At 37.1% G+C, this 24,095-nt stretch overlaps 1 protein-coding gene and 1 non-coding gene across 4 annotated transcripts in view; both read left to right on the forward strand.

Moving 5' to 3' along the window:
• The window catches only part of MYRIP (myosin VIIA and Rab interacting protein), a 405,770-nt gene that overhangs the window by 124,047 nt on the left and 257,628 nt on the right, over window positions 1-24,095 (forward strand). The gene's annotated exons all lie outside the window — the stretch shown is intronic.
• LOC120360861 (U4 spliceosomal RNA) lies at window positions 12,897-13,037 on the forward strand. Its single transcript, XR_005577263.1, has one exon. It is a non-coding gene; the product is annotated as a U4 spliceosomal RNA (small nuclear RNA).

A 24,095-nucleotide genomic window follows, 5' to 3' on the forward strand; every position in this document is an offset into this window, starting at 1 on the left:
TTTTTGTATTCAGGTTTAGTGCTCTTAGCAGAAATCCTCCTTCTGGTAGTCATTTGGCACGGAGAAACTGGTTATTAGTGATAAACTCAGTTAATATATTTTGGAAACAATGACTGAGAAACAGTGGCCACATGGGTCCCTTCTCTTCAGGAGACAGAACAACAAAGTAGTTCTGTCGCATATAAGCTAATTACACCTGACAGTGGTTTCGATAACTGTTCTAAATTTGTTTTACTTACTAATTTTCAAACCTTGATGTGATTTCAGTGTATTAAAATAAAACTCAACCCCTGCCCCCCCGGCTTTAGCTCCGTGGATGATCCAGAACAGGGATTCCTAATCCTGACTGGACATTGAAACCACCTATAGAGCTTTTAAAAAACTACACTGTCCAAGATTGTCATGTAGTTGGGTGGGTTAAGGGGAAGGAGATTGGTGGAATTCATTTGGGAGTGTTATTTTTCAAGCTTCGAAGTAAATCTAAAGTGAATTCAGAATAGAGAAGCACTACTTTAAACAGGGGTTTGAAAATTTTTTCTACAAAGGGCCAGAAAGTAAATATCTTAGACGTTGCAAATCATGAGCTTTCTGCTGTAAGTACTCAACTTTGTAGTACAAAAGCAGCCATAAGTCTTAGGTAAACTAATGAGTATGGCTATCTTTCAATAAACTTTGTTTATGAACATTAAATTTTAGTTTTATATATGTAATTTTCACATTATGAAATATTATTCTTTTGGGGTTTTTTTCCCCAACCATTAAAATATAAAATGATTCCCAGCTAACAGACCATACAAAAACAGGTGATGGGCCTGATTTGGCCCACAGGTTCATAGTTTGCTGACCCCTATTCTAGATAACTCTGACTAAAGGTCTCTCTGCTTTCACTAAAATGTTTCTCTCAGAGACAGGGAAGAGGTTTTCATCATCTTTAAAAAACTGTTACTTTTCAGTCACTATGATCTTTTTCTTTGTAAACAGCTTTATTATGATACCATGTACATGCCATAGATTTAACCTATTTTAAATGTACAATTCTATGATTTCTAATAAATTTATAGAATTCTGCAGTCATTACCACAATCAGATTTAGAATACTTTCACTCTCCTCAAAAGTTCCCTTTTGACCATTTGCATTCAGTCTCTTCCCACCATGGCCCCAGGTCTCCACTACTCTACCTCTTTCCTCTGTAGATTTGCCTTATCTGGACATTTCTTATGCATGTGATATAATACATCATCTTTTGCCCATGGCTTCTTTCATTTAACCTACTGTTTTTTAGTTTATCCATGTTGTACTATGCATGAGTCATTTATTCCCTTTCATTGCCACATAGTATTCTATCGTATGGATATACCTCATTTTGCTTATCCATTTACTCAATGGATTGTTTTCACTCCCTAGGTATTATTGAATAATACTGCTGTGAAGAAATTCCTTTCCATTCCATTTGTTGAGAAGTTTTATGAAGTCGTGTAGGATTTTGTGATATGCTTTTTTCCGTGTCTATTAAAATGATGATATGGTTTTTACCCTTTTTTTCACTAATATGGTATATTACATTAATTAGTTTTTAAATGTTACAAATCCCACTTAATCATGGTGTATAATTTGTGTTTCTGGATTTGTTTTGTAATATTTTTAAAGATTTTGTGTCTGTATTCCTGACAGTCTCTAATTTTCTTTAATTGTGACATGTTTGTTTAGCTTTATATCAGGTTAATATTGCCTCATAGAATGAAGTAGGAAGTGTTTTTTTCTAAACTCTGTTTCCTCAATAAGGAAACAGAAGGATTGTGAAGGATTGGTAGTAATGAATTTTCCCCCTCTTAATTTATCTTGGAATGCCTTTGTTTTGCCCTTATTTTTGAAAGATAGTTTTGCTGGGGATTACATTATTGGTTGATAGGAAAGCGGGAATAGCTAGGGACTTTGCAGTTGCCACTGAGTATGTCTGCAGCCTCCCGCATATGTACAGCCTCCCAGACCACCAGGGATATATAGGAGCTTATCAGGGTTCATACAGCTGTCTCATTGCCCAGATCTCCTTGTTACATTTCTGGCTTGTCTGCATGTTAGTTGTCCCAAATAGGATCACAGCCTCATTGTCTTCCCCTATTCTTTTGCCTCTGGAATTGCTGCTGTTTCTGACAATGCCCTGGGGCATGAGGTTTTGCTGTGCTCTGTTCCAAATCAATCTGGGTTCATTCTGTAGCAGAAACTGCAGGTTTTCATGGCTTGTCTCACTCTTGTAGAACTACCAGCTGGCAGGTATTGGGGAAGTGTTAGAGGTGATAAGGTAATAGGAGCAGTCCCAACTAAAATTCCACAGACTTCTACTGAGGTTCAATAGTTTTACTTGAATAAATGCTTCTCAACTTGTTACATGCCTTTGGTCTGTTGTTTCCAAGGTCCTGAAATAGTTGTTTTTGACAGTTTTTTCTAGTTTTAAAAATCATTGCTTTTTGGAGAAAATTTGCAGAGTATTTTGCTCTGCCATTTCAGATATCCTGCATTACAGTGTTTTTAATTCCTTGATTAATGCTTTCATTGTTAGGCAACTTATGGAAAACCAACTCTTTTTCGGTTGCTATCAACAAAATCTGTAGCAGGTTTATCAGCTTTAGTAAACCTACTGCATTTTAGTTTATAATATTTAAAAGCAACACTAAAACAGCAAATGGATTGTATAGAAGAATGAAAATTTTAAGTATTAATGCAGTATAACTAAATGTTGTATAATATATGTTGAATAACTGAGAGCAGAGTTCAATAGATTCATATCCGAAATAGGTTTTCTTCTGAATGGCAGTGCTCCCATCTAGCACCATGGTGTCAGTGGTTCCTTATCAACTTAGTGTCCCCCTTGTGAGCAGACTGAATTGAGCACTTGCAATATCAGGTACAAAACAGGTAGGAAAATGACTTTGTGATGTATAGCAGACAAAGAAGGAACTGGCATCAGCTTCCTGAGCCTTCATGCATCTCCCATTCCCAGTCTTAAAGAAGGCCTTTCTCTTGGTCCTGGCCTATCTCTGGGAATGAGTAGGATCAGCAGTAGATGTGGCAGTGACTTGTTGCTCCAGTTTCCATCACTGGCTTAGGGAACATCAAAAGAGCCAGTGGGTTTGAGTCTTAGAAATAGGTGAGCAGTGAAACCCACTAGTCCCATCTCTTGCATTCAGTTCAGTCTGTTTATCATGTCACTCTTTTCCCCCCATTCTTTCCTGTACCTCTCCAGAGGCCACTATATCCAAAGTGGGAATCAATTCTCACTGAGCGTTTATTCCTGAGACTTTTTTGTAAAAAGTATGAGTCCTATTAATAGCAAAATTATTTAATTTTACTTAGGGAGGCAAAGTTTAATAATAGCATGCAGTCAACTTTTTGCTAATGATTATGAGTGGTTTTTTTCCCTTTTTTTTTTTCCTAATCATAGGGAAAAATGTAGTTTATTAGCAAGTTGACCTGCTGTCTTGTTTTCATTCACCAAACAGAAATCTAAAGAATTCATGCACCTTTGCAGAGGAACAATATTAAGACAGCACTATTTCTGTAGTTAAACTAGCATGACTAGCTTATAAATCAAAGCAACACTATTGGCACCACATATATGTGTTGTGTATTTCTTTTGGCAAAGTTATAACTTTAAAGAATTGACATTTTGGATCACCATGTGGTAGTTCAGCCATAACAGGTTACTAATGAGGGAATCAAGACAGAGGCAGATGTTTCCTTAAATGTGAGCTTACATAAGCCACTTTAGTCAGTTCTGGTTTTAAACAATTGCATTTCTTAGGGAGCAAGTTGTACACTGGATCTTCCTTCTGAAAATCAGTGCCTCCCCCTCATGAGCGGTATGCTGTGCAGACAGGAACCTCATGGTGAGAAAAAGTGTAACTTTGATTGTTGCTGCTCTTTTAATGTCATGCTAAATGGAATGGCACTTCGCAATCTCTCAACCGCAGCAGTTTCCTCTTCTCGTTCAAATCTAAGATACAAGCATTTCCCTAACTACTGTTTGAATCCAAAATGTTTATTTGGCAGACTAGTGCAAGTTGAATTCTGGAAGGAAATCTAGTTTTAAAAATGTCTTAGGACATTATGTTCAGGGTTAAAGTCAAGGACCATATTTCCCACACATGTTTTCCAGGCAATTTTCTTTGAATTTTTTGCAGAAGAAACCAGGATGGTGCTTATAGGTGGAAGGGAGATGGTGGCAGCAGACCCAGAGAGCAAAGAGACCCACACGCATTTCCCTGATTATTACTTTATTTATTTATACTTCCTTCTTACTTCGGAAACTATTTGAGATGGCTTACTGATGTAACCACAGTTCTAGTAGAAGAGATAAGGCCAAAGGAAAGAGATCAACCCATGTTACTCTAAACTGAATCACTTACAGTCCCCACCATTTGCGAATCCCATTTTCCTCTCATGTTCTGGGAGTCCAACCAGGAAAGGAATATGTTGAGTCTGGATTGTTGAGGCCCATGAGTAAGGCACTGGATTTGAAGGACAGTATCAGCCACACTGCCCTTCCTTCCTGATCTCGCTCTCTGGGAGACCCCAGATTTGGATTTTGGAATAACCCATTTCTAGTTGAGATCTCTAATGTCGGAAGACCACAAAACTTCATCTTTTAGTCCTATTTCATTATGTCTACTCTTGAAATTAGCTGCCTCAACATGATACATTTTCCTATTTTGGTTTGGGATATCTGCTTCTCATTCTAGCATCAGCCACATGTCTTACATTAGGATCTTTAAGTCAACAAGTTGGAGATTAAAGGGAATTAAAGGCAAGCATTTCAGGTAGGCCCAGGGAATAAGGGCATTAGGTGGCAGTTAGTTGGATGGTTCAGCAGGGTTAAAATTATCCTTCCATAATTCTGTTTCATGAACGGAAGATTAATGGACTTTCTTAAAATATTTTACAAGGCCAGTTAAGAGCAGCATGGTACAGCATGGTAATTGACCCCCTTGTCTAATTAATTCATCTGGGTTCAAACTGGAGATTAGCCATTTTTTAGCTGAATGATCTTGAACAAGTGGCTTAACTTCTCAGAGCCTGTTTGCCCATCTGTAGGATGGTTATAACAATACCACCTATCTCCAGATTGTTATGAAGGTCAAGTAAAATTATGCACATAAAAATTCAGGCATCACTTGAACACATGGTAATTCCTCAGTAAATGTCAGTGGTTATTGTATCTAAAACCCTCAACCTGTTGTCATTGTAACTCTGCAACTTCATTGTTTAAGGAACTGAGTGATTATTAGGAGGAATTAAATTCCCTGTTAATCTGCTGGGAAATAATTTGCAGATAGATAAGGACCCCAAAGCACTAATGGTTATAAGTTCTCTGGGCTACAGTTTTTTTACTTGTTCAATGAACAGATGGGAATTGAGGATCTGTAAAGTTCATTCTCGTGTGAAAATTCTCTCTGGGTGAAAGGATGCTTCTTTGCTTGTCTAGAGATATATATTTCCTCTGAGAAGGGCCTCAATTGCATTGCAAAATGAAGAGATTAAAGGGCTGTTGTACAGTTACTTCTACAGAAGACATTAGCCCATAGTGTCCTTCCACCCAGGGCTTTCCAATCCTTGGATGAGGGAGTAAAGGCATCCCTCGGTCTTGGAGAATCAGGGCCTCATGTTTTAGAGCCCTAAGTTGCTGAGTGTGGCTGTGACTTAGAATCGCTGTGTAGGAAGGTGAAAGAAAATCTGCCAGCCCATTCTTGGCCAAGAGGCTAGATTTGGAAGCCAAGATTTACTTGACTTGCAAACAGTTTGTGTGTTAGAGTGGTAGAATTATGGATGATTGATTTTTTTCAATTCAGTTTTATATTTTCAAGTTCTCATACATCAGTATTATGAGAGAACATACACATAACACAAAGCAACAGTAAATTAATAAAATTATTTGCAAATAATTGAATAAGCTCATGTATGAGAAGTGCCTCATATCATCTAGATGTTATAGAAATGTAAACAGAAAAGGCACACACTTTGGACTACAAAGGGTATGGATTTGAATCAGGTATCAGCACTTTCCAAGTGACCCAGTGTCAGGGCATGTGTTCTTGTTTTCTGTAAAATGGGGAATGCTTACCTGATTCAGCAGCTGTGCAGATTAAATGAGATGATGTGAGTGAACAGCCTTGCAAGGTCAGTTTCTGTTTCTTCTCTCTGTCGGGGGAGTATTTGATGGTGTGAGAAATGAGCTGTGCACAATTCATCAGGACTGATATTTAAAGTGAGGATAACTCACTTTGTTGTCAATTAAGCCTATCCCCTTTTTTCTCATCCATCCATCATGTTATTTATTTATACGTGCATGCATGCATTCATTCACTTATTACTTTATCCCTGTTATATTGCATGTCCTATAGTGTACAAGATGCTATTGATGCAGAGATGAATAAAATAGGTGACTTTGCTTGGAACTTGTGAATTCATATGCCGATACAGGGATGCCCCCCTGCTCCTTAAACACTATCTTGTGTTGGCATTTAAATACAAAAACATGATCACAGTAAAAACATAAAGATTAGTCCTTGAATTAAAGATACTAGAAGTTTGATATTCTACGTGTCCAAAGTTGACAATATTTATGTATATGTGAACATGCATATATTTCTAATATATATCTGTATTAAAAGCAAAAGCAATATTTTTATGTTTTTGCAGGTTATTTTACTAATATAGTGACATATTGATATATATTAGAAATCTACATTTGCAAAGATCAGCTAAGTTTATGTTTGAGAGTAGTCTCGAAGGATTGTGTCTAGGCAATTACATTTTTATTCTTAATTTTAAAACTCAGTATTAAAATAGTTCACTGTCTTCTATTTTCTGTATACTATCTGGGGCAGTATGTGGTGCTGAGTGACTTAATAGTTTAGGTTTCTTTAGCTGTACATTTAAATTCCTTTCTTCTTTTAGTGCCTGGCATTTCACCCAAGAATGTTACCTGATGCATTTAAAATGGGAAAATATTCATTTTCATCTTCTTTAGCTTTCTTATCTTTAATTTTTAGCTCTTAATTACTATTATGAGCAACGTGGATTCTATTTTGTTTCACTTCAGAAAAAACTTTGCTTTCTACTATTTCTGAAGTGTTATAAGCAGTATGAAGAATTTTAAGTGGTATGCCTGATACTATAGCAGGTAAAGAATTGCTGGCATGAATTTCAAACCTAGGAACAATAAGACGTTGTGCAGGGGACCACTGATAAAGAGGTGGCAGCATGGGGCTCCTCACAATTGTGTTAGTTATTAGAGCCTGAACGTGAGAAGAAATCACTCTCTGCTCTCTACCAGCCTTTTCTATTTATTAGGTTACTATGGATAAATTCTTAACACCTATCCAAGGTCTTGATTCCTCTCTTTCAAAACTGGGTGCAAGTCGATTTTTGTTAATGACATAGTCTTGTTTTGGTGTTAAACTCGTTGCAGAATCAGTCTGAGGTCTGGCTACAGTGTTGTTTATAAAATTCTTGCTTCAGGATCAGGCTGCAAGTAAAAACATCATTTAGAAGAGCTTTTGGCCCTTCACAAAATTGTCATGAACCTTTGAAGAAGAACTTGGAATTATATACTGCTTTGGAGAATACTGCAGTAGAATTTCATGATTGTTTTTATGTGCCATGACAATTTTTGAAGGTGCTTTTTTCTTGTAATCTTCATTTAATATGTGTATTCATCTGATCATTATAACTGCTCGGAGAATCATTGGAAGTGTAAATATCTTGGGTCATTTTGATACAGACATTTTCTAGTTGTGAAAGGAAAAGGGACTGGCATTGAGTAATAGTTTGATAAAGTATTAAATGTGCAAGTATAGAGCAGTAATAATTCTTTGTAATTTTTTCTCCATGTCTTTCCATGAATTTTCTAAGTGAACATGTTACATGTTAAATTGATTAATATTATGACCCAATTGGATTTTACCTTCTTTATGTACCTATCTGTAGATCCACAAAGCCTCCAAGTATACTGATTTGGATGAATTTATATACGTTCCTTAGGACCATTTTCTGGTAGCAATATAACTCTGAATTGCATTAAAGGAAAAAGTAAACCATGTTGTAGAACTGTGATTTTTCTCAATTTAAACCCTATATTCTTCCTATTTGGAGCTACTTAATGATTTGCTGTGTCATTTCCACTCCTGAGTCAGTACAGCTTTGTTTTTTACTTAATTATCATAATTAAGATTATAATTTAAAATCTCAACTCTTTGATCTTCCTAATAGATATTTTTATTGGTCAGTGTCAAACAGATCGAGAACCTGTAGGAGAATATGTATTAGGGGATTTATTGCAAGGAATTGGCTTATGTAATTTTGGGAACTGACTAGGCTTGGCCATAATCCCTGAGGCAGGTCGTCCGGAAGGGTAGGTTGGAACCCTCAGGCATGAACTTCCACTGACTTAATCAGGCTTGTTCAGATTATCCAGGATAAGTCTTCTTACTTTAAAATCAACTGATTGTTGGCTATAGTTATAGCCACAAAATAGCTTTACAGGCACACTTAGGTTAATGAATACCTGGCCAAGTTCACACATAAAATTGACGATCACAAAATTTAAATGCAAAATTTCAAATTTAGCAAAATAATATAGATTTATGCATAATTATATATGTTTGATGTTGAAACTAGTTGTTCCTTTCGTGGTTGCAATGAAATGCACATTGTGAAAGTGAATGTTCAAGTCCCTCGAATGTTGGGCAAGGGAAAGAGCATGAGCAAGATGATGTAGGCAGCCGCCCATGAGATTCTATTCCCATGGCTAAGCCACACAGGTGATTATTCTAAGATCTCGAGGTAAGTACACCCCAGCCTGTTCAGTCTTCTCTCTTGCTTCTCAGACCTAGGCTTTCTGAAGGGCTCTGTCCAATAAGTGGAGAGGGATTTCCTTGGCTGTTTAGAGTGTGTCTGTTGCCGAATAATGATCAGAAGCAGCCAGACTTAAGCCCAGAAGCTTTGGAAGCCAAGAGAGGGCACTCTGAGTTTTACCAAGAATGCTGATGATATTAAAAAAGAGGTTCTCCAATGGTTACCAGAAAACAGGTCACAGAAAATACACATCTGAAAACTCTGAATGACCACTATATTTTCTTGCTTCTGCTCCAACTTCAAGGATAAAAGCTTCTTAAAAGCACAGATTATATATACTCAGAACATGTCATAGTGAATAGCATAGATGTCAGTTAGTGTCCAAGCAAGAAATAGTACACTCAATAAGGTGAGGAGGATTTAACTAAAAGTTTTGTTTAAAAAGACGTGGGCCACCTCCTGAGAACCCCCAAATGATAGTGTAGTACTCTACAGTCATTATCATCCTCAGTCTTGGGGGGTAGGAAGGGAGAGATTACTGAAAGCATAAAGAGGAAGTCTAGGACTGAGAGCTACTACCCTCATAGGTACTATGACCTTTGCTGAAGCAATGTAATTAGTACTCTGGAGAGGGAACCAAAGAAGAAGAAATACAGTACTCTGATTCTGAAAATCCACCTCACTCTCTCACTGTAATCACCTGCCAGGGTTTCCAAATGTCTGAACCCACAAAATATCAGAGGGCCAATGGTCCACCAATGTGATCCTTCAAAATCAGCCATCTGAGGCTACAATGGAGAGTGGGTCCAGAGGGGCACACAAAAGATAGGAGGCCCTCCACTCACGTTATACAGCAGCTCCAAGCATGTGAACATAAATAAGCTGTGTCATTTCTCTGAGTCTCAGTTTTCTCACTTTATAATAATGTAATAATAGTTATCTGGCTGGGTTATTTAGGGGCAGACAGTACATGTAAATGTAAATTACTCTTTGTTTAAACTTTTATTTTAGGTTTGGCATATATGTGAAGGTTTGTCACAGGGAATTGTAGAGATTGTTTTGTCATGCAGGTATTAAGCCCAGTACCCAATAGTTATCTTTCTGCTCTTCTCCCTCCTCTGATCCTCCCCGCTCAAGTAGACCCCAGTGTCTGTCGTTTCTTTCTTTGTGTTCAAAAGTTCTTATCACTTAGCTCCCATTCATAAGTGAGAACAGGTGGTATTTGGTTTTCTGTTCTTGCATTAGTTTGCTAAAGGTAATGGCCTCCGGCTCCATCCATGCAAAAGACAGGATCTTATTCATGTTTATGGCTGCATAGTATTTCATGGTATATATGTACCACATTTTCTTTATCCAGTCTGTCACTGATGGGCATTTAGGTGGATTGAAGTCTTTGCTATTGTGAATAATGCTTTAGTAAACATTTGCATGTGTGTCTTTAAGGTAGAATGGTTTATATTCCTCTGGGTATATACCCAGTAATGAGATTGCTGGGTTGAATGGTAGTTCTGCTTTTAGCTCTTTGAGATATTAACATACTGCTTTCCATAATGGTTGAACTAATTTACACTCCCACTAACAGTGTATAACTCCCATTTCTCTGCAACCTTGCCAGCATCTGTTAATATTTGACTTTTTAATAATAGCAATTCTGATTGGTGTGAGATGGTATTTCATTGTGGTTTTGATTTGCATTTCTCTAATGATCAGTGATAGTGAGCTTTTTATCATATGCTTGTTGGCCAAATGTATATCTTCTTTTGAAAAGTGTCTGCTCATGTCCTCTGCCCACTTTTTAGTGGGTTTATTTGTTTTTCTCTTGTAAATGTGTTTAAGTTCCTTGTAGATGCTGACCATTAAACCTTTGTCAGATGCATAGTTTGCAAATTTTCTCCCATTCTGTAGGTTGTGTTTACTTTGTTGACGGCTCTTTTTCTATGCAGAAGCTCTTAAGTTTAATTAGATCACACATGATTTTTGCTTTTGTTGCAATTTTTTTTGGTGTCTTTGCCATGAAACCTTTGCCCATTCCTATGTCCAGGATGGTATTGCCTAGGTTGTCTTCCAGGATTGTTATGCTTTTGGGTTTCACATTTAACCATTTAACTCATTATCATTATTATTATTATTATTATTTGAGATACAGTGGCATGATCTCAGCTAACTTCAACCTCCACCTCCTGGTCTCATGCCTCAACCTCCCAAGTAGCTGGGACTACAGGCATGTGTCACCACACCAGACTAATTTTTTTTTGTAAAGATGGGGTTTCACTGTGTTGGCCAGGCTGGTCTCAAACTTTTGGCCTCAAGTGATCCACCAGCCTCAGCCTCCCAAAGTACTGGGAATACGAGTGTGAGCCACCATGCCTGGCCACATTTAAACCTTTAATCCATCTTGAGTTGATTTTTGCATATGGTGTAAGGAAGGGTCCACCTTCAGTCTTCTGCATGTCGCTAGCCAGTTATTCTAACACCACTTACTGAATAGATAGTCTTTTATCCATAGCTTGTTTTTGTCAGCTTTCTTGAAGATCAGATGATCGTAGGTGTACAGCCTTATTTCTGGGCTCTCTATTCTGTCTCATTGTTCCGTGTACCTGTTTTTTGTTTCAGTACCATGCTGTTTTGGTTACTGAAGCCTTGTAGTATAGTTTAAAGTTGAGTAACATGATACCTCCAGCTTTGTTCATTTTGCTTAGGATTGCCTTGGCTATTCAAGCACTTTTTTTGGTTCCATATGAATTTTTAAATAATTCTTTTCTAGTTCTGTGAAGAACGTCATTGATAGTTTGATGAGAATAGCATTGAATCTGTAAATTGCTTTGGGCAGTATAACCATATTAATGATATTGATTCTTCCCTATCCATGAACATGGGATGTTTTTCCATTAGTTTGCATCTTCTCTGATTTCTTCGAGCAGTGTTTTGTAATGCTCATTGTAGAGATCTTTCACCTCCCTGGTTAGTTGTGTTCCTAGGTATTTTATTCTTTGTGTGGCAGTTGTAAATGGGCTTGCCTTTCTGATTTGGCTCTTGGTTTTATTGCTGGTGTATAGGAATGCTAGTGATTTTTGAACATTGATTTGATATTCTGCAACTTTGCTGAAGTTGTTTATCAGCTGGAGGAATTTTGGGGCCAAGACTATGGCATTTTCTAGATATAAAATCATGTTGTCTGCAAACAGATAGTTTGAACTCCTCTTTTCCTATTTGGATGCCCTTTATTTCTTACTCCTTCCTGATCGCTCTGGCTAGGACTTCCAATACTGTGCTGAATAGGAGTGGTGAGAGAGGGCATCCTTGTCATGTGCTACTTTTCAAGGGAAATGCTTCCAGCTTTTGCCCAGTCAGTATAATGTTGTCTGTGGGTTGTCATAGATGGCTCTTATTATTTTGAGGTATATTCCTTCAATAAGTGATTTATTGAGAGTTTTTAACATGAAGGGGTATTGAATTTTATTGAAAGGCTTTATGTGTCTATTGAGATAAACATGTGGTTCTGTCTTCAGTTCTGTTTATGTGGTGAATCACATATATTGATTTGCATATGTTAAACCAACCTTGCGCCTTGTGGATGAAGCCTACATGATCATGGTGGATTAGCTTTTTGTTGTGCTGCTGGATTCCGTTTGCAAGTATTTTGTTGAGGATTTTTGAATCAATGTTTATTATCAAAGACATTGGCCTGAAGTTTTCCTTTTCTGCTGCGTCTCTGTCAGGTTTTGGTATCAAGATGATGCTGGCCTAATAGAATGAGTTGGGGAGGAGTCCCTCCTCAGTTTTTTGGAATGATTTCTGTAGGAATGATACCAACTCTTCTTTGTACATCTGGTAGAATTTTGGCTGTGAATCCATCAGATCCCAGGCTTTTTTTTTGGTTGGTAGGCTGTTTATTACTGATCCAATTTTGGAGCTTGTTGTTAGTCTGTTCAGGGAATCAGTTTCTTCCTGGCTCAATCTTTGGAGAGTGTATGTGTCCAATAATTCATCTGTCTCTTTTAGGTTTCCTAGCTTGTGTGCATTCATTACTCTTAACAATAAATGGAACTTTGCAAAGTAGCAATTGTTGTAGCCAATGAGGTTTATCTGAGGCACAATTATTGCTAATTGAAAACTTTTCCCAGTACCTCTCTGTGACGACTTGCAATATAGTTGGCATTGGCAATTTTGACAGTCTCCACAGAGACTAAATTAAAAAATACATAATAGATAGCTTTCAGCGTAATAGCTGCTACTGTTACAATTGTCATCACTGTTGTTACCTCAACTAATTCATAAAATAGATATGAAGTTCATTTGACAGCAGGAAAGAGGTAAGAGATTCATGAGACACTTTGAACTGTGTTAGAGTAACTGTAGCATCTTACATAGGTATATGTGTTAACCTAAACTCTGATCATAAGACAAAACCCCCATTTCCTCTCAATGCTCCTAGTGATCATACATTTCTACTTTTTCCCACTTATTTTCCAGAGATAAAAATAAAATTTGTAAACTATCCCAGTTTGAATTTCCCTCTTGCCTACCTCATGGTGGAGAATTTCATGTCGGATAAAATGGCCAAAAGATTTGAGATTGGGGGGAGAAACTGAGACTAATGCACATTGTCTGACTTCATATTTACTACAATGCAATTTGATAAAAACTGTATTGGGCAGATAATAACATTGTGATTTAGTAATTGTGTCTACATCTGTAATTTCTTTTCTCTGTGGTATTTAGGATTACAAAGTAGGATTTATAGATATGTAGGGGAAAAGGTAATTTTTTGCTTAACCTTCATATGTTCTTAGTTGAAACAGACTCTTGTAACAACAGCAACAATAACAAAAAAGCAAGAGAAATAATTAACAAGAGAAAAACAGAAGTTTGCTAATGTGTATATTTCCTACATACATGGGAGGTACCTAGAGAAGGAGTAATTATCAAAGAGGTTACTCTGAGTTCTACTTTATATAATATCTTGAACAAAAAGCAGTAAATTTTTGGAGAAGTGACAAAACAAAGGAAATGGACTTTGAGTCTCCAGAGCCAGCAACTTGTGGGAAGGTAAACAAAGGCTAGTTAGTAAAGCTTGTTATTGTAGATTCCTCTGATGCCATCTCCAGGCCCATAAGGGTCTAAAGTTGTTTTCAGTAATTAGCTTTTGTTCTTCCTGGTAAAAAGGGGAGACAGGATATATTATTTCTTTGTAAATTTATGTCCTGATTTTAGACAAATGGAGGGCAGAGAGCTCTCATGTATCTGCTTCTTTCTTGACTTCAGCTCAGCAATCCTGTCAAAAATGTGTATTTGGGGGTGGCATATTATGGCCTCTCACACTTAAAACAGTATAGATAATAGTGTATATATTAATAGTCTAGATTACTGTGCTTTACTTATAAGTACAATTTAGATCGTAAGTCAAATAAAAAGCCAGATGGAAACATTTTAAGAATTTATCTTGGAGAAGGTTCAAAAGGTGTCTGTTGTCCTCGCACGAAAGAAATCTGTACCTTCAAGGTCCTGGGGACACCAGCAGTGGCACACTGATTTAGCATAAGACTGACCATGTGCCGACTGGGAACAGGACTTCTTAGAGATCACCAAGAAATTACTTCATTCTTCAGCCTTTGTCACATAATTAAATTTGAGTCTAATGCTCTAATCTTTAGATGTTTTTGAGTGAAATTCTTATTTATTCCTTATGACAAGTACTCTGTTCTGTCTTCATAGATGAGACTCCTAGCTGTGAATAAAACCAGGTCGGAGGTTTTGCTACAGTTGATCATATTATACCTATGAATGATTCATGTGCCATCTGTTGATCATAAATCCAATTAAGGAATTCTAATAAATGTATGATTTTTACTTCCTAGAGTAAAGCAGAATTGGCATTTACAACCTTCCTGAGCAATAAAATGCCAGTAAAAATTTAATTGACACTTACGGGTCTTTGCTATTCCTAAGCATTAATCACCTTAAAACACAGTATCAGGTGTCTGTATTTCCATGACTATTAGCTACAAAATGTTGGCAACATGTTAAATTTCAATTACTTTTTATAATATCTTTTATTCACATGAGCAAGATTTAATGACTCACAAAGACAGTTTGGAATAAATACAGATATTCACCCTGGATTTTTCTCTTTCAATGGGAATAATTATTAACACTGGTTTCTTCTCTGAGGTTGTAATTTTTGGTAGTTTAGTTCTTATTCAGAATGCACTGACAATGTGATTGTGATTAGTATCTCTGTCTTTCCCAGCATGCAATTATTTGCATATTAATTTAACTTTGATTTTGGGTGAAAATAGCACCATATCAGCAGAGGGATATGATTTTAAAGTATCCGTGACATAAAATAATTTTAATGTGGACGTAACTTTGCTATAATTCTAAATTTACTTTTAAAAATAATAAATATTGCTTTTTATGACTCTGGATTATGCTGCACAAACTAAGGGAATAAGTCTACCCTAAGAAGTATAAAACCTCAATGCTGTATCTGTTATTTTGACATTTTTTATTTGAATATTTACTCTCAGGATTTTTTGACATGGGGACATGTTCTGATTATGCTTCTGCAGATGAAAATGGTAACACATGGGAAGGTCATACAGCTGGACTAGGAAATAGAAACAGATGTTGCATTCACTTGCCATTTGTTTCTTTTTCCCCTTTCAGTTTTCTCTTCTAAAATAAGAGAATGAGTCCTTTTCATATTGGCAGTGAAGCTAGAGTACATTGATGGGGTTCTTCCTTGGACTGAAAAATAGTCCATGCCCTGCAAATGTTGATCGTATCTCTTGGTGCAATTGATGAGTAATGTAACTCTTTATCATACTGTCTTTGTGTTTTGGAAGTAGAAATAATAAAATGCAATGTACATTATGTGTGTTCATATTGATTTTTAAAAGATCTGGAGGGAATATTCATAAATATTAAAAATAATTGTGTTTTTGTTTTCTCTTTTGCACTTTATATTCTAAATTTACTGTAATCATAAAAATAGTTTTTCCAAAAAAGGTATAATAAGTAAGTAAAACTGCTCACTTTCCTCCTCACGTTATCCACTAAGGAATACCTTCAAAGAAAACATTATAGAAGTGAGAGAGGAGGTGTGCATTAAGGGGGAATCCATGCTGAAGACTAGGAGGGAATGAGAGGGGCAAGTCTTCAGTCCAGGCTGAGTCTGAGTCAGCACACTCAGAGCAGATTTCTTGGGAGAAAATGGGAGGATTCACCTGAATCAGCTTCCAGAAACTGACAGGAAAGTCAGACGCCCCCCAGTTGACAATGGGATTGTTACCACCTTTGGAAAAGGATGCTCTTGTTGACATGACCAGTGTATTCTCTGATGCTTGTTTAGTGCCCACAGAGCCAGAGCAAGACTCACTCCTACTGCTTTTGGCATCCACCTCCAACAGGACAGATGTACTGTCTCTAGTAAAAGTGTTTGGCATGGTAACTTTGGGTTAAACACAATTGGGTGGAAGCTAGTCTTGTGAAATGGAGATCTGCATAAAACTTGAAGAGGCAGAACAAACAAGGATCAAATAGAGTCAAATCCATAAACCTTGAGGCTATTTAATTTCTAGGTCAACATTTATTCTTCTATGTACCTTCTGCCCTCCTCCTTTGTAATTTCCTTAGACCCAACCTTCCAGGCCCCTCATATAAAAATATTTCTCTCCTTTTCCCCAGATGGTCAGTGGTGTTCACTACCTTGCAATGTAAGGTTCAGCTTTATTCAAGAAATCATTCAGTGTCTGTGGAGCCCCTATTATATATGTCTGACTTCATGATTAGGGTAAATGTTGTCAAATATCCATACAAATAACCTCCATTTATTAACAAAAAAAGACTTTTCAACCTTATCTCAACAGGACCCTGATATATGAATTCACTATGTAGTTAGATAAAATACCTAGGAATACAACTATCAAAAGACATGAAGGACTTTTTTAAGGAGAACTACAAGCCACTGCTCAAGGAAATAAGAGAGGACACAAACAGATGGAAAAACATTCCGTGCTTATGGTTAGGAAGAATCAATATCATGAAAATGGCCATGCTACCCAAGGTAATTTGTAGATTCAACACTATCCCCATCAAGCTACCAATTACCTTCTTCACAGAACTGGAAAAAAACACCTTAAACTTCATATGGAACCAAAAATGAGCCCGCAGAGCCAAGACAATCCTAAGTAAAAAGAACAAAACTGCAGGCATCATGCTACCTGCCTTCAAACGATACTACAAGGCTGCAGTAATCAAAACAGCAAGGTACTGGTACCAAAACAGATATATAGACCAATGGAACAGAACAGAGGCCTCAGAAATAATGCCACACATCTACAACCATCTGATCTTTGACAAACCTGACAAAAACAAGCAATGGGGAAATGATTCCCTGTTTAATAAATGGTGTTGGGAAAACTGGCTAGCCATGTGCAGAAAGCTGAAACAGGACCCCTTCCTTACACCTTACACTAAAATTAACTTCAGATGGATTAAAAATTTAAACATAAGACCTAACACCATAAAAACCCTAGAAGAAAACCTAGGCAGAACCATTCAGGACATAGGCTTAGGCAAGGACTTCATGACTAAAACACCAAAAGCATTGGCAACAAAAGCCAAAACAGACAAATGGGATCTAATTCAATGCAAGAGCTTCTGCACAGTAAAAGAAGCAATCATTAGAGTGAACCGGTAACCAACAGAATGGGAAAAAATTTTTGCAATCTACCCATCTGACAAAGAGCTAATATCCAGAATCTACAAATAACTAAAATTTACAAGAAAAAAGCAAACAACCCCATCAAAAAGTGGGCAAAGGAAATGAACAGACACTTTCAAAAGAAGACATATATGAGGCCAACAAACATGAAAAAATGCTCATCATCACTGGTCATTAGAGAAATGCAAATCAAAACCACATTGAGATACCATCTCATGTCAGTTAGAATGGTGGTCATTAAAAAATCTGGAGACAGCAGATGCTGGAGAGGATATGGAGAAATAGAAACGCTTTTACACCGTTGGTGGGAGTATAAATTAGTTCAACCATCGTGGAAGACAGTGTGGTGATTCCTCAAGGATCTAGAAATAGAAATACCATTTGACCTAGCAATCCCATTATTGGGTATATACCCAAAGGATTATAAATCGTTCTATTATAAAGACGTGCACATGTATGTTCATTGTGGCACTGTTTACAATAGCAAAGACTTGGAACCAACCCAAATGCCCATCAATGATAGACTGGATAAAGAAAATATGGCACATATACACCATGGAGTACTATGCAGCCATAAAAAAGGATGAGTTCACATTCTTTGCAGGGACATGAATGAAGCTGGAAAGCATCACTCTCAGCAAACTGACACAAGAACAAAAACTAAAAACCGCATGTTCTCACTCATAAGACAGTGTTGAACAGTGAGAATACATGGACACAGGGAGGGGTACATCACATACTGGAGTCTGTTGCGGGGGTGGGAGGACTAGGGGAGGGGTAGCAGAGAGTGGGGAGATTGGGGAGGGATAACATTAAGAGACATACCTAATGTAGGTAATGGGGGGAATGGATGCAGCAAACCACCATGGCATTTGTATACCTATGTAACAATCCTGCCCAATCTGCACATGTACCCCAGAACTTAAAGTGAAAAAAAAAAAAAACAAAAAACAAAACTGCAAACTTTAGTTCGTCTAGTGTGGTTCTAAATCCAGACATATTACCATGTTGCTACTGATGAGGACTAGTCTTAACTGATGCCCTTGCATTGAGACTGGTGTGGCATACAATGCATTCATAGAAATTAGCAATGGTTATCCTAGTCCTCAAGAGAAACTTAGACAATCTGTATTCATTGCATTCACATATAGCAGACTCATGTTACACTGGAGATTTTATTTTGCCTGGATAAAGTTACTGAACAAGTAGCATCTCAGTTTGAGACACTAAGTTTGCCAGCGGGTTATGAGCACTGTGGACATGAGCCATCTACCCAGTGGAGTGTGGTCGGTAGAGTGTGGCAGTGTTTCCCATAGCAGTCTCTCTTGTCTGCCTGTCATTAGGGGATCTTGAGGCTGTGCAAAGTGAGTTATACAGCCGCTCCCTGATTAAATGCATCCTGTCTCTCTTACATTGTAAAAACAATTGTGGACTCTGTTCCTCCTAGGATTATAATTCCTCAGTGCCATATGTTTGTGTTGACATAGTCTTCCCAGAAATTTGGCACAAGCCTGACCATGTGCTGATTGGGAGTGAGACTTCTTAGAGATTATCAAGAAGTCAATTCATTCTTCAGCTTAGGGCACTAAACCCAAATTTAGTGCCCTAATCTTTAGATGAGTACCTCCATGATCTTGTTAAAGACATTTGTTTGCAAGGAAAGTGCTTCACAGTTTATCTGTGTATTTTACTGGACTTTATATATATTTTTAAAAACTGTCACCAGAATATATCACTTATGTCTCCGGTCTCCTTTATCTTCTAACTTGTAGCATTTTTTTCACTTTCAACATGATATTTGATGTAAGATTTGCTTATTACCCCCACTTTTGAAAAATAGTATAAATTAAGAGGAAATTACATAGAAGGTGGAGAAGCCCATCTGTAGAAATGCTGATGGCTTCATTGTACAATAGTGTTGACTCTCGAATGAAAATGAAAAGCTCATAGCTGTGGAATGCCTAAGTCCTAAAGTTTTTCATTCAGCAGAGCTCTGCGAAGCACCAACCCAGATTTTTTTTTTTTTTTTTTGAGATGGACTCTTGCTGTTGCTCAGGCTGGCTTTGTTTGAACTCCTGGACTCAAGCAATCATCCTCAGCCTCCTGAATAGCTGGGATATACAGACACATGCCACCATGCTTAGTTTAGGATATTCAATGTTTGGTAATTAAAACTAAGCAGCTGACTTGGCAGATGTGGTCAAAGGAACGACCTTTTTTTATGCGTTCACTGTGAGATGCAGGCAACGTTTGATTTCACGGCATTTAATAGGTAATTTTAAAATGGCAAGTAAATTGGCAATTGATTATATTTTCAAATAAACGCAACCATCACATAAATACTTTGTCACCTTTACACAGCATGAACATGATGCTTTTTAATGAAAAATAAAGGCAGTACGGAAAAGACTTTTACAAGATCTGTTTTAAATCATTCACTGGTTGGTGTTCAGGAAGGAAAGGTGAGCACAGGAGCTTACATGCCAATGGGGAGGCAGAAATTACTCAAAGAATCACAGAAATCAGTGCAAAATTACAGCTGTAACACAGGGTATGAAGGAGAAAGATCACAATGCTGCCTAGGTCGGGTTTTCTAAAAGCAAAGCCTGAGACAGGGGTTCAGGTAAATATGATTTATTGTAAGAATGCTCTCCAGGGGAAAGGTAGTGTCCAAATCTGAGGCAGGGGAAGTGTGTGGTCTCAGATGAATGGAGCTTAAGCCTGGCTCCTTGGGAGCTCAGGAGCATGAATTGCACCACAGAGTTGTCCCACCTTAAGACAAGTGGCTGGCCTTTCATAGCTGTTCTCCCATGCAAACCAGGCATGAACCAGAGTTAACCAGTGGTGGGCATGGCCCTTGGGCAGAGGAACTCCCATAAGGCCAAAGGCAGTTTTCAAAAGAAGGGGGACAGCAACAGAGAAAATGAGTGCATCAAGTTTAAGGCACTCTAAGTGTAGCACCATCAGCATCCACCACAGATGCTAAGAAAACATACAATACAATGTTCTTGGTTCAAAATCCTCCAAAGGCCTCCTCTGTCACTCAGAGTCAGACCCAAAAGCCTAAAAATATCTGCAAAGACCAGAGGGATGTGGTGCCTCCTCTCACTCCATATCATACATGCCTCTGAATTAAAAGGCTCATTGCTCTATATGATACTCATTGTTGCTCTAGTTACCTTGTACTGGCTGGATTTTCAGTTACCTTATCTGTTTAAACAATGCATATTTAAGACATGTTTCACATCTGATCAGTGTATGTTGAGGCACCCACTTTTATTTTCTTACATTTAGAAATACCTATATCTATAAGTGCCTAGAGTAATCAAAAATCATAAAGACAGAAAGTAGGATGGTAGTTGCCAGGGGCTGGGAGGAAATGGGAATTGGAGAGTTATTATTTAATGGGTATAGAGTTTAGTTTTACAAGATGAAGAGAAATTACAGAGATGGATGGTGGTGATGGACGTGTAACAATATAAATGTCCTTCATGTCACAGGACTGTACATTATATATTTTACCACAGTTAAAATAACATCTATAAGTGTCATGGAATTTTGCTTTAAGTTAAAGCTTCATATATGGCATATGACTTTTCTGGCTCCAGAGAAATCTTTCGCCTTTACCAAACATAATCAGAACTAGTATCTGCATTTGAAATTGGCCCAGAGTTGAAGATAAATGAAAAGAGATTCTTTGAGGCCAATTTAGTTTGTTAATTTTACAAAAAAAAAAAAAAAAAAAAAAAAAAAAAAAAAAAAAAAAAAAAAAATTGGCAGGTACAGTGGACTTCCTTATCTGGGTTGTATTCTTCCCTGTTACATCTGCCCTTCTTTCTATATTTAGGTCTGTGTCTTAGATCTCTGCTGTCTGGGCTCTTTTTATGGTTTTTTTTAAAAAATACTAATACTTCTGCTATTTTATATCTATTAATTGTTTCCCTCCTTGCATTCTTCACCTTTTTTGAGTTATATTTTAGCACTTGGTTTCCATTATATAGCAAATGTGGGGAGGTCATCAAAATCTGGCTCTGTCAAAATAGTAGCTCCCTTCTGCATTGCCTGGTACTTTGGAAGACCATTACTCCCTTTCATGTTGTTGGGGTCCTGGTGCAGAATTTCCCAGCTGTGAGTCTTCCTTTGAGATGTTTTGAGTCATTTTCATTGTTAGTCTGGCTGCTGGATTGGAAACACTGCCAAGTTCCTGAAAAGACAATTTTATCTAACAAATTTCTTCCAGTTGCAGGAACATATGTTATGTGTAAGACATAAGCTAAGAGCCAATTTAACATTGGAGGTTAGCACATATCATTAGATGTTTATGGAGGGCCCACTGTATGCCAGTCTCTGGGGAGGCCTTAGGCACATGGGAGGAACTCAGGAAATATAAATAGGTTAAATGAAAGTGAAAATATTGGATTGAAGAACACATACACTCAAAGCCAAACATAGTTTTAAAGAACTCAAAGTACTAAAAGAGGACGTGGACCTGCAAACACATGACTACAGTAAACTGTAATATGCCTCAATTTCCTCAACTGTAAATTAAAGACAACTCTGTCTTATTAATGATTTCCAAGATCATTCAAATATATGTAAAGTACTTCACAAAATGGCAGACAGAGCAAAGTTAGAGTGCTACTTAGTATCAAGATACACCCAACAGGAAGAAGTAATGGGCTCTGTAGAGAGTAGTAGGTGGGTAAGTTTATCCAAGTCAACTTAATAGAGTTGGTAACAGAGTTGAACAGGGCTTTGTGGATGTAGCCATCCTTTCCGTCTGTGGCAACAGAAGCCTCCATATGTCTTGGCAGCACCATAAACGTGTACGTACGATGAGAAATCAGACCCCTATTTATTGGTTTGATCTTCTGACATTGCTTGAAATTTTCATTAATGGAAAATGTCAGTTTTCCAGTTTTCTTGCCAAAGGAAATTACCAAATGAACCACTTAAAAGCTACTGTTAAACATTATTTATAAATACTCAATGACTTTGATTTTTGTTAAATAACAGTAATTGCTAATCATTCTGTTTCCGAAGCCTGAGGCCTGCCAAGTCTTTTGGGAACTACACAAGATTTTTTATAACAAATCTAGTAATTTCAACATCATAAAATATCTAGTAGGAAAAGCTAACCAGTAAATATTTTTATTCCTTAAAAACAATTTCTAGTGGAAGAGGTTCCTTTTAAAAATCTCTCTATGGTTAGTTTGTTATTGTTATTGCTTAAATCACGGTCCTAATTACCATGCCTTGTTTCCCCTGCAAACAGAATTTTGAAAACACTTTCTGATTTCTAAGGCAGGACTATATTGTGGTGCATTATCAAAAAACTTCTCAGGATTATTTACCCAGTAATGTCAAACTCGCAGATAAAAGGATATGTCAACAGTATTTTCCATAAATTTCAGTTGTGTAGAATATTAGTTGTGACCTATCATAAAAAGGATTTATTGTGATAGTAGGTGGGTATTAAGTGTTTAACCAAAGATTAGAAATATTTAAAATCTAAAGCAATCATAGAAACTTCTTCAGAAACCTTTTTGAAATTTACTTTTGATGAGGCTTAATCCATAACCAAATACTATGGCCAAATATAAACTTGAAATACAGGTTTCTGATATTTGAAAAGGTGGGCCTGGATTACATTTCAGCCTTTCTGTGGCCCAGTTCCTTTATCCCTGCCAGTGGCTGTGCAGTATATGGAACACTGAGTAAAACCATCAAGTCAGGAAAATAGGGAAAGCAAATCTAAAACAACACAAAAGGCAGTATTTGTTTACTTGGTCAAGCATTCTCCTTTGCATATCATGTATACATTCATATTATGTGCTATATAACATAATTTTTAACCCTAAAGTTTGAGTAATATGAGTTACTGGTTAGAAATACTCTCCATCACAAATTAGGTTTTATTATTATCCTGGACAATTTTGACCCTGATAATATTGGTTACTAAATCCTCTCCTGGCACACTACATCACCATGATGCTTGATCTATTATTCTGTTTACTTATTTATTCAACAAATAGCCTGCCACTGGACCCCAGGAGAGGGCTGGAGGTGCAGTGGTGAGCCACATAGACAAAGCCTCTGCCCTTGTGAAATTGACATTCCAGTGGAGGAGAAAATTGGCAAGTGAACAAATGAATAGATATACAGAGTCACCATTATGGATTATAAGGACCAGGAAGGGAATAAATAGAGCTCTAAGAAAGATACTAGTAGGGACATACTGTTTATAAAATACTTGAGAACATTCACCTTCATGTTACTTGATTCCTCAGTATAAACACCCACATGATAAATTTAATCTAGAATTAAGTGTCAGGAAATACTACCTCCTGTTATTATTAACTAGTGAGTTTCCTTTCTTCTTTGTGAAAATGAAAATTAAATAATTTACCATATTTTCCTTTTTTTGCTCTGGCTGACAGAAAGCTTGGAAAAAATTTTGATGCCCAGTGAAAGCATTAAATTATCTCTTCTGGTTAGTATATTGGTGCAGCAGAT

This window comes from Saimiri boliviensis, chromosome 9 (assembly GCF_048565385.1).
Source record: "Saimiri boliviensis isolate mSaiBol1 chromosome 9, mSaiBol1.pri, whole genome shotgun sequence".
Lineage (NCBI taxonomy): Eukaryota > Metazoa > Chordata > Mammalia > Primates > Cebidae > Saimiri > Saimiri boliviensis.